A 15,086-nucleotide genomic window follows, 5' to 3' on the forward strand; every position below is an offset into this window, starting at 1 on the left:
GAGAAGAGGGTTAGAAAGAGTGAGGCTCCCCTTCCCTCAAGAGGCTTTAAGAGTTTTACCCTATCCCTGCCCTTTAGCCTGGCACCCCAATGTCAGCTCCTGTCCACTTCTTGCCCCTTCTCCAGGGGCGTGAGGGATACTAGAGTCGGGGTGGGGAAGAGGGTTTGGGGGCATCTGGGCTGTTGGTGTCTTTCCCCAGTTATTCCTGTAGGGAGAGTTCTTTAGCTGCTGCAGTTGCTGCATAAGATTGAGTGCCCAGGCCTGGGTGAAGAGAGAATGGCCCTTTAGTCCCATTCCCATCTGCCATAGTTTCTACTTTTACCCGCCTGTGCCCCTAGGTAGCAACCACTGGCTGGTGGTAGTGGGCAACCAAATTCACATTTGCCATAACCAGAAAGATCCAGCGGGGGGTTGGGGTGGGGAGGGAAAGAGGATGGGGGAGGGGGTTTGGGGGAAAGGGGGAGGAGTGCAAGGGGGGGACGGTGGGTGTGGCCAAAGTTTGACGGACAACCCTTCAGACCACCCTGCGAAGGCGGGACGGTGAAAGATAATCCTGCTGGCCAATCGACACGTTCTAAACACCCCCGCCCGTGCCTCCCGGCAGCCAGTCCGCGTCTGGGTAGGCGGAGCCTCGTGGGGCTCGGTTGTGCCGCCTCCTCCTCCTCCTCGCCAGCGCTTAGCCCGGGACTGGACCGAGTGGAGTTGTGCGTGTTACCGAAGGGGGGGGTGGGGCGGGGGAGGGGAGGTTCGTTCCGTGGAGCCGCAGCCAGAACCGGGTGAGGATTATCCCCCACTCTTTCCCCAGCTCGGTCCGCTGATGGTGGGGGTGGCTGGGGGCAGCACTGCCTCCGGAGGAGGCGACTGGGGAGGCGGAGACGGGTGAGCCACCGAAGGAGCCTCCCACCTCCTCGGGCTTCTTACCCCGTAGTGCGGCGCAGCAGCCGTGCAGGGCCTCGGGGGCAGCCCCGGGCTCCCTCCCTCCCCTCGGGTCCGAGGCCCTTTTCGGCGCAGCTCAGCCCGGCCCGCTGGGCCGTGAGGCGGAGCGAGGGGGCAGGGCCGGGGCGCCGGTGGGGAGACGAGGCCGCGGAGGGGGCAGCCCCGCGGGCTTGGCAGTCGGGGCGTTCGGAGGCCGGGGTATTTTTCCTTTCCGTCTCGGTTTCTGAGGGGGGAGGCGCCGCTGAGGGAGCTGGAGGGAGGCGGCGGCGGTGAGGACCGGAATGCCCCCCCCCGCCTCGGGCGGGCTATCGCCGCCGCTTGTTTTCCCCGAGTTATTGGGGGGTTGCCCCCTTTCCCCCCGGAGAGCCCGGTCGTCGGCCCCCCGCCGTCCCAGGCGCTGCCCTGCGACGCTTCTGCGTCTCCCGTATTGTTTGCTTGGGTCTCTAATGGCGGACGGGGAGGTAGCGCTGCCGGCCGCCGACTGCAGGGGGGGCCAACCCCGGGCCCGGGGCAACTGCTGGGGGCAGATGGGGAGATCGGGGGCTGGCGGTGACGTGATCTGTTCGGGAGTGCGGTGCGAACGTCTGGATTCGTGGAAGGGGAGGCCGGCAGGGTCCGCTTCGGAAGGAACATCCTCTCCCTCCTGGCGTCGAGGCTCTCGCTTCCCCCTCCCTGAGGAGAGGGCGCGGATGCGTGCTGGCCGATGTCGCCTCTCTAAACCTGGTCCGGGTGCAGGGGCGGGGTGGGGGCGGCCCCTCGGGGCTCTGAGGGGAGGAAATGAGGCCAGACCTCCACCACCCCCTCCCCCGGGGTGGGGGGACGCGGGGTTGGGACGCGGCCTGATTGGGGCCACTTGATTGTCGTTCAAATCTCTTCTCTTTTTCCTAGGACCAAGAATCCTTTCCAGCCCCATCTGGTGCAGCTTTGGCCGAAACTACGGAGGAGAATCCCCCATTGTGAGTCCTTTTCTCGTTATTTGTCTCCTTTAGCGGGCCTAGCCCCGGGGTGGGGGGGGGATGTTAAACCTCTGGGATTCGCCGCCGGCCTCTGTTGTCTTGAGGAGGAGGAGCCTTTGCTCGGGTGGCAGCTGCCCCCGGGGCCAAGACCCAGGACTGGCTGGGAAGGCGGCAGGGGTGGGCGCTGTGTCGCGGCCGCCACAAACGCGTCTCCTGCGGCCGCGAAAGCCGCCCGAGCTCCCCGACGACGGGCTGCAGCTGCTCACGTTACCGGGGGAGGCGGCACCGGGAGGGCACTTTGCTGGTGCCCCCTAGAGTCTGCGGGTGGGAACCCGAGCAGACCCGAGAGGCGATGCGGAGATGTCTTCGGCATCTCTCCCACCCGAGAGGTGGGGAAAATGAAAACCAATCTGTTATTTGGTGTCCGGTTTGTTTAAAAGGTGGATGTCTTAATCGTCGAATGCGTGATGAGATGCTTCTCAAAGCTTCGAGTTTGGGTACCAAGGGCTTCGGTTGTTTCAGTCCGAGTGTTTAAATGCTGAACAGGCTGATGCCCCTTTTTTGCCTTGGTTTCCTAAGTCTCGGGATTTAATGTTAGATGTATTTTTCTCTATTGATTATTAAATGAGAATTAGAATTTAATGGTTGTAATTTGTTGTTGTATATGAAACTTTACTTTTTTCCCCCCTGTTCTTCAAAACTAAGATGATAAAGTAGTTTAGTGACAAAAGTTAATACTGTGCCTCACGATAATGTATTTTGGGAACCCGTGGAATTTTGTTTAATCGGGATTTATAGGACTCTCGCTAGGGGCGCTGCATCAGTTTTTCAGGTTTTTGCATAAATACGCAGTAAACACCAAATGCTCAAGAAAAGTTAATCACATCCGATCCAAATCCACTGAGTTTGGTATGTTAAAGAGTAGTATTTCTGAGAATGGGAGAATGTATAATTGCATTTAAAAGTGGAAAAAAATTACTTGTGTGAAATATAGCTTCCAAACTAATCTAGCAGTTTTTAAAGAAGGTAGTGATCTGATTTTCTTGTCCTTTCTTTGAAATTAAAAGGAATATAAATACTTTATAAAATATTAGATTTAATAATAAATTCTTCTCAATAGGTGAACCTGTTAATATAAAAATTATAGATACAGAACTAAGCTTCCCACCTTGTTCCTTTTCATCACCTTTTTTTGATGTGACATTGGATCATAACTACTTAAAGGTGGTTAGTGTTCAGATATTTTTCCCATGTGTTTCCCATCTTATAGTTACTTGAAAATGGGAAGGGAAGGACAGATGGACATTATTTAATTGTGATACTGAACAAAAATGAAGAGCTATTTTAATAGATCTTTGAAAGAGGAATGAAAATTTATTTTTTGTGCCTTTGCCATGATGAGTTTTATCTTAATGGGGGTGGTGGCATAAATATAGACAAACATTATAGTAACTAACATTTAAGGTTTACCTAGTGCTTTATATAGGATGTCTCATTTGATCTTACAAGAACTCTGTGAGATAGATGCTGTTTTGATATTCCTGTTTTACAGATGAAGAAACTGAGTTTCAGAGGTTCAGTGAGTTTCCCAGGGACAAACAGCTCTTTTCTGAATTGAGATTTATAGTCAGGTCTTCCTCACTCCCAAGTCTGTCTGTCTTCCATCATACTTTATAGCTAAGAGGTTCCCCAACTTATTAGGCCTACTGGCCCCTTTTCAAAAAAAAAATAATTCTCAGCACCCCTGGAAATCTCCTTTCTTTAACCTTTTGAACAGTTTTTTTTTAAAATTTGTGTCATTTAAAAAATACAATTTAAAAAAATATGCATCTTAATTTTGATAGTTTATTGTAAATTTATGAGTTTTTTCCTGCATTGAAATTTTGATGATGCAAGAGTACCATAAACGTCATTACCTGCGCATATTCCTACTGATATATGCTGGACTTCCCAGCAATGCCCCTCAGGCTGACCTGCCAGCACTTGTTTGTTAAGACCTGTGGGCCGACTTGACCACTGATTGGTTACAGCTTGCATTTTTTATGTTTGTTTGGAAAATAGCTGATGAAAACATATGAATGGTTTTTCAAAAATTTTCTTCTTTTAACTCATGCTTCCACTGCCCCTTTATTTTTATTCAATGCCGCCCCCCCCCCCCCCCCCCCCCCCGTGGTCCCCTTTGATTCTTCCAGTGGGGCCCCCCCAACAGATGGTATCACCCACTTTGGGAACCTCTGAATCTAACTGTTTATTTGGAATGAATGATTTTTTTTGTAGTAGATTTGCCTTTAAGATTTTACTTAAGCTAATGTGAAATTTTTCTTTTTTCAACCATTTAAAAATTTTAGGTTAATTGCCTTGAATAATCAACAAAGTAACTAATTGACTTTATTAAGAAATTGGAATAACTTCTAATAAATGGTTTCCCTTTTTTGTATTCTTTAGAGAGGGGTGGGTATACCCATAAATGATATGAAGTTAGTTTGAGTACAGGAAGCAAGCAGCAAATGATGTAACTTGGACTTATGGGTACTTCTAGTCTAGCTTTCTTTCCCTTGGATTGTCCTGCCTCCCCATCTTTAAAGGAATTTTCCTTGATGGGCCTACCTGGAAGTTATTTCTATTTCATTTGATCCTCTAGCTTTTTGTACTTTTCATTAGGTACTTTAAAACATTCAAATTTGGTTTTGGTGTGTATTTTTATTAAAACTCCTACTAGTCAGTGCCTTCAGGGCAGAGATTCAGTGTTTTGTAGTTACCTCAAGTCATAATGAGACATTGCACTACTAGTCACTTAGTAAATGTTGAATGATACCAGAAAGCCGAGTAATTTAAACTAATGTTCTAATGTAAAAGCATTTCAGTTTAGACCAGAATTACTTTCTATATAATTATTGTCTTTAACTTTTACATTCTTTTATTCAGGTTGATGTGTTTTCTTATAGTTCTATGTGGGCATGGAATCCTAGGAGTTTAGCGCTTCAAGAGACATTTGAGACTTAGGGTAATTCCCTCTGTTTGCAGAGAAGGAAACAGGCTCAGGTCAGTGAAATAGTACTCATGGACATTTAGCGGCAGAGTTAAGGCTAACATAGATATCCTGATGGTCAGTCTACCACCTGTTCTATTATGCTAGGCTGTCTCCTATAACGTAAATGTCTTAATTTAAAAAAAACAAAATGGAACCTCTAGTTGTCCCCATGAAATGACCATTTACTGAAAATTGAAAGTAAAGCTTACAAAGAACATAGAGATTTGAATTTAAATTTCAATTAATGAAAGGTACAGAAAGAATCTTTGTCCTGGAATAGAATGTAGTAAGAAGCAAATTCTTAAGACGTGTGAATGGTTTGATTTTTCCAAGACTGGGTTCATTATTAATGATAGTGGAAGGTTGAGATTGTTGCATATTTCTTTTTGTGGACTGGGTTAAATTTCCGTATGTGAGTGTTTGTGTTAAAATATTTCTGAGAGTAATTTTAAATTATTTAAGCTGTTGGGATGATCTGGTACATGTCAACATACCGCCTTATTTATATCATTACTGAGGTTTTTTCCCCCCGGAGATCTGTGAAGGTTTGCCAAAATGTAAAAGAATTTAGTTCATTCCATTTGGAATGACTTTCTTTAGAGCAAAGGTCTTAACCATTTTTGTGTCATTGACTTTTTTGGCAGACTAGTGAAGTCTATAGATTCCTCATAATAATGTTTTAAATGCAAAAAATAAAATGCATAGGGCTGCAGAGGAAAGTATATTGAAATGTAGTTAAAATACGTTTTAAAAAGTTAATGGCCCACAGATTAAGAACCCATTTTTAGGTCTACATTTTGTCTTTGTTTTCTTAATTGGCTCCAGGTATAAGTTTGCCTAAAAATTTTTGTACTTGAAGTATTTTGTGTTGCATGAAAATATGAAATTGTAAAATGAATATTTCAAGCAAGTTCTACAATAGTGTTCTAATGTAAATGAGTGCTAATAGTATAATCTTACTGGATAGGGTAGGTTGAGTTAATTTGACTTTTTTCTTTTTAGCAGGTGGAAGAGAGATTAGCATATCCACTTGTCCCAGTGGCTTTTTTTAAGTATTCTCTAATCATATTTGCATTGGTTAGGAAAAATATTTTAAGTATCTGGGTCAGGTACCAGGTATCTTGATTAAAAATCATGGAGCTACTGATCTAAAACAGATTTTTTTTCTTTTGTGTGGGCCAATTAACTTAGAAGAGAAAAGTTTGAGGAACTACAAAATGAGACTAATTTATATGTAAGGCTGAGGAAATTCTTACTATTTTATATCCTCATATTGACTATAGCCTGCCAGGGCCTTTCTGTCTTGGTCCACTAGCTTACCTTCTTTTAAATGTATTCTATAAGGTATAGATTCTCTGTTGTATTTCTCTCCTTTGACCAATAACAAAATGTATGCATTTGTGAGATGCCGGGGCACAGTGATGTAGTAGAACAGTTTTCTTTTCTTAAAAGTAAATCAGATTCTCAAGATGGAAGAAGCAGTTAATCTAGTCTGACCACACATTAGCTAATGTATGAATCCCCTTCAGTATCCACAAGTTGATTTGTTTCTAGCTCGAACATATTTAGTACTAAAGGTTACCTATAATGTTTTCAGATATCTCTCTATCTGTTAGGAGGGTCTGAAATTGAGCCTGGATCTGCTGGTCACTTCTTAGGCTCTAATAATAGAAGTAAAAGGAAATAATCAGTTTGTATTCTTTGTCAGACTATGTCAGCAATATTGTGCTCAATTTGGGAACTAACCTAGGAGATACTAACCTAGAGCACCTCCAGAGGAGGGTAGAAAATAGGCAAGAAGTTAACAAAATTGGACTTCATAGTGTGGTATTAGTTGGAGGTGTTGAAGCAAAGGCTGTGTACCTAAACCACTTGGTGGGTATAAAGGAAGGAATATGCGTTTTAGATTGGGCCAGATGGCCTGCAAGGTCATTTTAACTCTGGGAGTTTGACCTTTGTGAGGGCCGATCAGTTTTTAACTATTCTGCTGAACTTAATCACGAATACATTACTTTCCTCTCATTTAAGGATTGGGCAAGTGTCTATGGCTTAGTTTGTTTAGTCACTATTATATAAAACAACTCAATGTATTTTTGGTTTTAATGTCATCTGCCCCAGAATAGCACTTGTATATTGACCTAATCTCTAGTTCTCTAATGTTTATTATCCTTTAGCATTTCTAATAAACATTTCAACTCATTGGTACAGGGATAGGATGTAAATTTTAAAAATCAAGATTTCTTTAAAAACAAAATTTTATTTGTATCTTTTTTACATTGTCAAAATTTCTCCCAGTATCTCTTCCTTCTCTCTCTCAGAGCCTACATCCCATATAATAAATATTTTTCTTAAAAGAAGCAAGAGAAATAGATCAGCAAACCTTACCTATTTATTGAAAAAAAATCTGAAAACATATGATACCGTATGAAAACATAATACACCATAGCTATGGGCCTTTCACCTCTTCATAGGAATAAGATGTAGTTATTCTCTCATTTCTATTTTGGGGCCATACTTTGTAATTTTGAAACATTCCTCACTTTAAAAAATTTTTATCATTTTTTAACAATTGAGTTTGGAATTCCTTGCCACCTCCAATCTTTCCCCTATCCATTGTGAAGACAAGAAATGTGTTATCAGTTAAACACACAATATTCATTTTTGATTTGTGGTAGTTCTTGTTTTCTTTGATGTAGTATATTACATTGACGTTGTGTACATTGCTTTCTTGGCTCTGCTTTTTTCAGTCTGCATCAGTTCTTTCTATGCTCTTCTGTATTCTTCATATTCCTCATTGCATATCTAGCAGTAATCATTATATTTACATACTATAAATTATTTAGATATTCCCTAATCAGTATCTGCTTTGCTTTCAATTCTTTGGTACCACAAAAAAGTGCTGCTTTTAAATATTTTGTTGGGGATGATGACTTTGTTCCCAATGACCTCCTTGGTGTTTAAGCTTAATAGTGAAATCTTAGTCTGTTGTGAAGCATTTATTACACTCCTACTGTGTCCTAGGTATTGTGCTAATTTCTGGGTACCTAAAGAAAGGCAAAAGACCTTGTTATCAGGAAGCTCACACAATTGCGGGGGAGGGGGACAACAAGAATACAGATACTTTAAAACAACCTATCTATAGGATAAATAGGAAGTTATCAGCAGAGTGGAGATACTAGAATTAAGAGGGATTAGAAAAAGTTTCCTACAGAAATTTTTTTTCAGTTGGATCAAAGAGTATAGGCACTTAAGTAACTTTTTGCTTAATTCCAAATTAATATCCAAAAGCTGATTCTCAATTCTATCAACAATGCACTAGTGTGCTGTATTCCTGTAATACCACCAACAGTGATTATTCCAATATTTTGTCATCTTGGCCCGTATGCTGGGTATGAGATAAAACCTCAGCATTATTTTGATTTGCATATTTCTATTGATGGACTTGGTAGCCTTGTTAATCATTTGAAATTTCTTTTGAAAACTTCATATTCTTGGGCCATTTATCTACTGGGTAATGGTTTTTGCTATTAGATTTACATTGTTTATAATAGTGTGTCCCAAACTTTATTTAAAACTTTTTTTAAGGTTTATTTGCTTAAAACCTGCACTAAGACTCTTGAGACACGTATCTTAAGTTACCAAAATTGCCTGAGAAATTTGATAAAAAGAATTTTTTCATATTCTGCCTACAAAATTAATATTTTGCTACATGTTCTAAAGAATAATTTTAATTATGTTTAGGTGGGGAGGAGGTTAGTTGAAGGTAATGGCTAAAATGAAGATTTAATTTAAAATTCTGATTCTGGATACCTATCAATAACTGAGAGTTGGGTATATTAATATTTTGTGTTTTTATTTTCAAGTAGAAAGTGTGTCATCTCTTACTATATTAAGTTATTTCAGACCAGACCTACCTATAACTTAGTTTTTGCCACCTTATCATCTTGCTGGAAGAGATTTAGGGCATCTGATATGAGTTCTTTCATCTCTGAAACTTTTAAAAATACTCACCAATCTTCTCCTGTCCTCAGGTTTAAAAATGAAATGATATTTATGCCCCTTTGGGGACCTAATTCCATTACTCATCTCTACTCTTACATTCATTTTTGCACCTCATTTTCCCCACCTCCTTGTAAACTTGTACATGTCTACCTTATTTAAAAAAAAGACCCAAATGTTTTCTTTTGACACTGTTATTCTTTACAGCTATCATCTCATATCCCCTCTTCCTTTTAGTGATAAACTAATAGAGTAATCTACAGTTGGTTTCTTCCTAATTATCAAATTCTCAACTCCATGCATTTTGGCACTTTTCTTTTAGAATGTGCTTTTGCTAAGTCACTAGTAACCTAACAACCAAATCCTATATTTTATCCTCATCCTTAATCTTTTGCTGCATTTGACAGTACCACTTTGAAATCCTTACCTTCCTTAGCTTTTGGAGCATGACTACCTCTCCTGAGTTTCCTTACCTTTGTGACTGTTCCTTTTTAGTTTCTTGGAGAATGTGCCCTGCTTTTGTCACTTTATCTTTTCTCCATAGGTGATATTATCCAATTTTATCATTTATCATCATTTATCCTTTAGCCTCGTTTATCATGTATGCAAATGACTTCTAAAGTAATTGTCTTTATCTCCAACTTTGCCTTCTGGATAGTTGTACTGAGTGTCCTTGATTTAGGAGACTCCCCAGCTTCACATCTGTGCTTTACCCCACTGTCTTTTTGACTTTGGGCAATTCTTTTAATGAACTCTTTAAGCCTCAATTTCCTTTTTTCTAAAATGAGAAGGTTTGGCATCGAATATCCTTTAAATTCCCTTCTAGCTCTAAATCTATGCTCCTGTACTCTATGAATATGAAATAACTCGAACCTACATCTGACATTATTCCTAAAACTTAGCTAGTGGCAGCTAGGTGGTGCCTTAGATGGAGTGCTGTGCCTGAAGTGTGGAAGACGTTAATTCAAATCCAGCCTCAGATACTTAGTAGTTCTATGACCCTGGGAAGGTCACTTATCCTGTGTTTGCTTTAATTTCCTCACCTGCGAAATGGGGATAATTACCTCTGGTACCTCACTTGCTGATTGTAAGATTAGCATATTACCTGGCATATAGTAGATGCATAAAAATGCTTATTTCCTTTCTTATTTTTTCAGTGCCCTAGGCTTAACTTTCTAGAGTTGTCTTTGATTCTTCCTTCTTTCTTCTCCCTTTAATCATTCATACAATCCTATTGGTCAATTCCTCAAACATTAAACACTAAATTCTTTGCACTCTATTGTGCTAAGGGAGAAAAATTTAGATTGCCCAAGAGGCAGAACTAGGAGCAGTGAATGGTTGGAAGTTGCAAAGAAGTAACATTTAATTTAAGTAACATTTAATTGATTTAATTTAAGGAATAATGTTCTACAAGCTAAAGCGATCAAAAAGGCGAAGGGGCTGTTTGGTAAGGTGGTCGATTTCTCTCACTCTCTCACTGAAGATCTTAAAGCAAATTTGGGATGGATCTTGTGTGGGGAACTTTGTGTGGTGGATCTTATTTTTCAGAGGATCTCAGATTTATGGTCCTATAGGCAGCTAGGTGGCTTCCTTTGCTGCACCTGGAGTCAGGAAGATCTGAGTTCAAATGTGGCCTCAGTCACTGTGTTGACTGCAGACCAATCACTTGAACATCTCTCTTAGTTTCCTTTTGTATAAAATAGAGTAATGATAGCACTACTACTCAAGATTGTTGTGAGATCAACTGACATTTGTAAACTGCTTTGAAAATCTTATAAATACTATATAAATGTTAGCTGTTAAAATTATTTTTATTATTTAGATAGGGGATTGCATTGGGAAATTGAAGATTAGAGAAGTAAAGTGACTTGTTCAGAGCAAAATAGCGCCTTACCATATTTCGTGTCTTATAATAATTTTGAGGTTAAAGACATCAGAAGTAAGGACATAAATGTTGCCAGGATGGGGTGGAGAAAACAACGTCAAGGGATATACTATAGTTATTGGTGGTAGATGGTGATGATAAGACAAGAACATACTTTTAACAACATTTTTTTTGTTTCCTTGGAACTGATGTTATGCTAGATTATTGCTGTTACTGATTTGTGTGTGTGATTTGGAGCAGCTGTAGTGGAAGCCTGAAAGATGTTGCTCTAATATAAAATTGAGGCTTGCAGAAGTGTGATGAAATGAGAGTTAAATCAAGGGAAGATCGTAAACCAAACTGTTGGTTAGATGGTACAAAATTGTTTTGGTGATAATTTCTACCTAAAGGTAATACCTTATTTAGCCTTAATAAAGACATTTAAAAATTATGTAGTTAAATGCTATTTACTAGTGTATTTAAACTGATTGTGTATTTGAACTGGTTACTAAAGTTGGTACTTTGTATAGTAGAGGTTTTCTTGATAAGTTTGTGAAAATGGAATTTTCATAAATCTTATGTATAAACAAAAAGATTTCATAGCAGTTGCTTTGCAAACAATCTCTTAGTTTAACAGTTTTAAATGATTTTGGATTTTCATTTCCATTTAAGCTTTTTAGGGACAAAAAGACAACTACTTTCTATTACTCAGCATACATGTTAAATCTTCCAAGTCAGTATAATTTACCTTTTTAATTCTGCGTGGTTCTTTAAGTGGTTAAAGTTTGTGATCAATACTAATCCAAATATTTATGAAACTGAGCTTATATAGTTTATTATTTTATATTGAATTACACATTTTAGAAACAAAATTGCCCTGCTTTTCTGTATCAACTCATGAATTTTATCTGTAAATATTGCATATATTTTAAAATATTTTATTGACAACAACTTCATCCTTCCCAAAAAGAAGTCCTCCTTTATACAAACAAGTATAGTTAAGCAAAATAATTAATACTTTGGATGTGCCTGAAAATGTCTTGTCCATCATCCCTTTACCAATAGGTGGGAAGTATGCCTCATCATTAGTCTTTTAAAGTCATCATTGGTAGTTACTTTGATAAGTTCTTATGTCTTACACAGTTGCATTTCTTTTTTCTTTTTTTAATTTTTTAATCCAAAGTAATTTAATTGTTTTGCAAAAACAACTTTTTTTTTTGAGCATGTGCTTTTAGAACTTTTGATCCAAATTCTCCCCCCTCTTCCCTCCCCACCCACCCTCCCTAAGAAAGCAAGCATTTCAACATAGGCGACACATGTATCAATATGCAAAAAACTTCCACAATAATCATGTTGTGAAAGACTTAACTATATTTCCCTCCATCCTATCCTGTTTCCCTTTGTTCAATTTCCTCCCTTGACCCTGTCCCTTTTCAGAAGTATTGCTTTTGATTACCTCCTCCCCTATCTGCCTTCCCTTCTGTCATCTCCCCTTTCTTATCCCCTTCCCCCTACTTTCCTATGGGGCAAGATTCCCAATTGAGTGTGTATGTTATTCCCTCTTCAAGTCAAATCTGATGAGAGCAAGATTCACTCATTCCCCCTTACCTGCCTCCTCTTTCTTTCCAACGGAACTGCTGTTCCTGCCACTATTATGTGAGATGATTTACTCCATTCTATCTCTCCCTTTCTCACTCTTTCAATATGTTCCTCTTTTACTCTTTAATTTTATTTTTTAGACATCATCCCTTCATATTCAACTCACCCTGTGCACTCTGTCTATATATATGTATATTCCCTTCAACTACCCTAATACTGAGAGAAGTCTCATGAATTACAAAAATCATCTTGCTTTGTAGGAATGTAAACAAAACAGTGCAACTTTAGTAAGTCCCTTATGATTTCTCTTTCTTGTTTACTTTTCATGCTTCTCTTGATTCTTGTAAGTGAAAATGAAACTGTCTGTTCAGCTCTGGTCTTTTCATTGAGAAAGCTTGAAAGTCCTCTGTTTTATTGAAAATCAGTATTTTGCCTTGGAGCATGATACTCAGTTTTGCTGGGTAGGTGATTCTTGGTTTTAATCCTAGCTCCTTTGACCTCTGGAATATCATATTCCAAGCCCTCTGATCCCTTAATGTGGAAGCTGCTAGATCTTGTGTTATTCTGATTGTGTCTCCACAATATTCAAATTCTTTCTTTCTGGCTGCTTGCAGTATTTTCTCCTTGACCTGGGAACTCTGGAATTTGGCAACAGTATTTCTAGGAGTTTTCTTTTTGGGATCTTTTTCAGGAGGTAATCAGCAGATTCTTTCAATTTCTATTTTACCCTCTGGTTCTGGAATATCAGGGCAGTTTTCCTTGATAATTTCTTGAAAGATGATATCTAGGCTCTTTTTTTTTGATCATGGCTTTCAGGTAGTCCAGTAATTTTAAAATTATCTCTCCTGGATCTATTCTCCATGTCAGTGGTTTTTCCAATGAGATATTTCACCCTGTCTTCCATTTTTTCATTCCTTTGGTTCTGTTTTATGGTATCTTGATTCCTCATAAAGTCACTAGCCTCCACTTGCTCCAATCTAATTTTTAAGGTAGTATTTTCTTCAGTGGTCTTTTGGACCTCCTTTTCCATTTGGGTAATTCTGCCTTTCAAGGCATTCTTCTCCTCATTGGCTTTTTGGAGCTCTTTTGCCATTTGGGTTAACCTATTCTTTAAGGTGTTATTTTCTTCAGTATTTTTTTGGGTCTCCTTTAGCAAGTCATTGACTTGTTTTCATGATTTTCTCATATCACTCTCATTTCTCTTCCCAGTTTTTCCTCTACTTCTCTTACTTGCTTTTCCAAATCCTCTTTGAGCTCTTCCATGGCCTGAGACCAATTCATATTTTTCTTGGAGGCTTTTGATGTAGGCTCTGTGACTTTGTTGCCTTCTTCTGGCTGTATGTTTTGATCTTCCTTGTCACCAAAAAAAGATTCTGTAGTCTGAATCTGAGTTCGTTTTGGCTGCTTCTTCATGTTCCCAGCCAACTACTTGACCCTTAAGCTTTTTGTCAGGGTATCAGTGCTTGTAGAGTAGAGAGTACTTTGTCCCAAGGGGCTACACTGCTATTTTCAGAGCTACTTCTACTCCACACTCACCACTAGCTCTGCCACAGCAGCATTCCTCCTCCCCTAAGAACTGTCAACCAGGACCAAAACCCAGGTCCAAGCAGGGCAAAGCAAGAGAACCCTGCCTCTGTTCCAGCAAAGCACTCCCTGCGCTCCTGCTCCAATCCGCCACTTGCTTCCTCCCACCGTGTGAGCCAGGGATTTGGGAAGCAGCTGGAACTCTGGAAGCAGCCTCAGGAGCTTCCTGCTGCTGCCACTGTCACCACCTGGCCACCTTCACTGCCCCCAGGACTGGGGCCAGACTGCTCTCACCCCGATCCAGCAGTTTTCCCACCAACCTGTTACGTGGTCTTTGGCGTTTGTAGCTTAAGAAGTTTGGTAACTGCTCCAGCTTAGTGATTCATGGCTCTAAGGTCTACTCCAGTCGACTCCTGGTCTGGTCTGTCCTGGCACTTGGCATGGCCCATACTGGACTGTGCTCTGCTCCCAGCACCATGCGGTACACCTTTCCCAGTGACCATCTAGGCTGTTCTGGGCTGAAGACCTGCTTCCCTCTGCTATTTCGTGGGTTCGCAGCTCTAGAATTTGTTCAGAGACATTTTTACAGGTGTTTGGAGGGATTTGGGGGAGAGCTCAAGCAAGTCCCTGCTTTTCAGCTGCCATCCTGTCTCCGCCCCCATCCAGAGTTACGTTTCTTTACCTCATTGTGGTCATATATTCTTCTGTATCTGAATATTTATCTCTGTGTCAGGTATATAAATCTTTCAAATTACCCCAAGTCATATTTAGCATTTCCTAATTGATGGCAAGCCTTTTAGTTCTCAGTTTTTTTGTTAAAACCAAAAGTAGTACTGTCATCATCCTTGTGAAACTTTAGAGTTGCTATAATTTGAAATTCTATTATTTCTAGTGATTGGATCATTTTTTCCATATAGGTGTTAATAGCTTGGTTCTTCTGATTCTTTGTTCATTTATCTCTTTAAGAATGGCTCCTTCTTAAATTTGTGTCAATTTAAAATACATTTAGATACCATATTTTTATAAGAGAAATGTGTTGCAAATGTTTTTTCCCCTGAGTTCAAATTGTTTGCTTTTTAAATCTCACTTCGTTGATTTTGTTTACGCAAAAGATTCTCAGTTTAATCAGAATTGCTTACATTGTCTCCAGTGATCATCTTTATCTCTGGTTTAGTCA

The 15,086-nt window shown here is 40.2% G+C and overlaps 1 protein-coding gene across 2 annotated transcripts in view; it reads left to right on the forward strand.

Annotated features, from left to right (window-relative positions):
* Nucleotides 1-664: 664 nt before the first annotated feature.
* The window catches only part of ZMYM2 (zinc finger MYM-type containing 2), a 94,475-nt gene continuing 80,053 nt past the window's right edge, over nt 665-15,086 (forward strand). Inside the window, exons 1-2 of one of the 2 annotated variants that reach the window (XM_036743069.1) lie at nt 665-776; nt 1,825-1,892. The gene's annotated coding sequence lies outside the window, so the exon portion shown is untranslated. The remainder of the gene's footprint in view (nt 777-1,824; nt 1,893-15,086) is intronic. The other variant, XM_036743070.1, reaches the window with a different exon arrangement.

Source organism: Trichosurus vulpecula, chromosome 2 (genome assembly GCF_011100635.1).
Source record: "Trichosurus vulpecula isolate mTriVul1 chromosome 2, mTriVul1.pri, whole genome shotgun sequence".
Taxonomy (NCBI): domain Eukaryota; kingdom Metazoa; phylum Chordata; class Mammalia; order Diprotodontia; family Phalangeridae; genus Trichosurus; species Trichosurus vulpecula.